At 33.2% G+C, this 2,348-nt stretch overlaps 1 long non-coding RNA gene across 1 annotated transcript in view; it reads right to left on the bottom strand.

Annotated features, from left to right (window-relative positions):
- Window positions 1-211: 211 nt before the first annotated feature.
- LOC107835275 (uncharacterized) overlaps window positions 212-2,348 on the bottom strand; it is a 5,687-nt gene continuing 3,550 nt past the window's right edge. Inside the window, exon 2 of the long non-coding RNA XR_001661089.1 lies at window positions 212-365. This is a non-coding gene — a long non-coding RNA (uncharacterized LOC107835275). The remainder of the gene's footprint in view (window positions 366-2,348) is intronic.

Genomic DNA, 2,348 nt, shown 5'->3' with positions numbered 1-2,348 from the left:
AGAAAGCTGGAGGTCCACGGGCGTCTTTCGGTTCTGGGAAAACATCTGATAGGCAGGTGGGGTTCTATCGGTACCACTGCCCTTCTCTATGTTGGAAGTGATGGACTGAACAGCCGAGGACCTCCGGCAGGGAACAGCATCATCCACAGGTGATGAGGAGAGCAAGGAAGGTTCTTTAAGATTCTGCATCATCTGATTAGTAAACATAATGTTCTTTTTTTTTATTTAAAGGCTTCTCCTTGAAGCTGAAGATCAAGTTTTTTTTTTCTTATACTAAGCCAATAGAGCATCAATATATCAGTAACATTTGTTATTCAAGTTCTCCTCTTAATAATAGCTAAAGAAATGCTTAAAGTCAGTAACACCTTGTACATTTCAACCTTCAAAAATAACTTTCCTTGTTTTAATTGTTGGCATATTCATAGGATCAGACAAAATCAGAAACCAAACAAAAAATCATGTAAAAGATCAGATTGTGAAATAAATGTGCAAAACTGCTTGAACCACAGTCATGTTTTATCAAAGAAATATCATTTGAAATTGAAATGATTTATCCCTAATAGAAACTTTACCAGAAATCTTAAACCATATAAAATCTTTTGCTTTTATTATTTTAATGAGATTCAATCAAATAGTCCTCATTTAACGAGAAGTAACCCGCTATACTAAAGGCTTGTAAAATATCATCAATAGTGTGAACATTAATGATCCGTGTTAAATTAAGATCCCTTGTAATATATTGCATTCATGTAATAAAAGACAACCTTGTTTTGTCTCAGACCAACAACTGTAAATTATGATTATGAGAAATGTTTAGGCATTATTACCTTGGATCAACAATTGCACATAGGACTAGATTATTTTTTATTCTGTCAATCCTTTTGACCCCCTTTAATCAGTTCCATAATTGCTAATTTGTAAATCCCAATTCAGACCAATTTTTATGTGAATCCTCGTATTTTCTTCCCATTTTAAACCCTCAAAGAATGATTAGCCTGTTTTTTTTTTTTACAAGAATAAAGTTAACCCTGTCACTCCATATTTAACTGACTTATTTTATTCTCATCATGATTTTAAATCGCATAAGTTCAACAATTTTAACCTTTGAACAATTTGTTCTCTTGAAACCCTTCTATAGAATGTTTACTTAACTAAATTACCTTATTTTGTAGTGTTTATCATATTTATCAATGTTTTTGGCAGTTTTGGGGAGAAATTTGATACAACTAGATTTATTAAATGATATAATGTTCAGGTTAGACCTTTCTGCATGACTTGATTAAACAAATTATTTTGAATTATAGCAAGAGAGATGCAGCAATCAAACAATTTAAACTCTATTTTGTAGAAATCTAGTTGACACATGACATCATTATTAATTTTAATGTATTCAATTCAGAATATTCAGTATTACTTTAGAAACTCATTCAAATAGTTAAAACATTTGTGAATTTTGATTTAGCCTCTTTTATATTTTGCTGAAGCCCAGAACTGAAAAATTTCTGAAAATTTCTCAATAGATTAACTCACAATTTGCTTGAATAAAGTAATTCCATTCATCACTGTATAGTGTTTCGGTACAGAAACTCTTAAGAAAGTCACCCAAATCATTTAGCCCAAATTTGCTTTCATTGCTAACTGTAACAGTTGGATGTAATTTAACCAGGGTGTTTACACCTCAGTGAAAGAATTTAATAGTTGATTAAAATATGTGCAGTAAACCCATAATTTGGTTCAGTAATTTTCCTAAGATTTGAAATGGATTCCAAATACATTTAAGTCATAACTTGAAATAATAGTCCTTATATTTGTAGCCACTGTAATCTTAGCCAACTAGAACTTAAACTATCCTCTTTTGTATTTGAAGTGTGGTTGGATGTGCTTTTGTAAATCAGGAAATTAACAATTTTACCGTACTTTTATCCGCTTTCAATCGTTGTCCTGCTGGAGGAGAGAAACATATTAGCCAGATGTTGGACAATCAGAGTTATAATCATTCAGGCAAACAATATTTCTGCGAACTGCAGAGAGTTCTAACACCCTGCTGCACCGTTAAACTTATTCTGGGGTCAAAGAGCAGAGGTCAGAGTGCAAAGGCAGTAGATAATGAATTTGCTGTAAATAAACTTAAGGTGAGAAAAAGTGGCATCATACAATTCAAAAATTCTAGAAAAACCATTAAGAGCTACAAAGTTTTGTTGGCAGCCATTTTGTCTCCAACCTGTAGACTGAGGGAAATCCCAGGACCAACCATGGCAACAAACAGGACCGCCTCTGAGTCTCAGTCCGACTTTACATGTGATGTTCCATCTGCCCCATCAGAATCTCCGTCTCACGTCGGGCAGAAG

This window comes from Poecilia formosa, unplaced genomic scaffold (assembly GCF_000485575.1).
Source record: "Poecilia formosa unplaced genomic scaffold, Poecilia_formosa-5.1.2 Scaffold1405, whole genome shotgun sequence".
In the NCBI taxonomy this organism is placed as follows: Eukaryota; Metazoa; Chordata; class Actinopteri; order Cyprinodontiformes; family Poeciliidae; genus Poecilia; species Poecilia formosa.
This window is presented reverse-complemented; position numbering and strand designations above follow the sequence as displayed.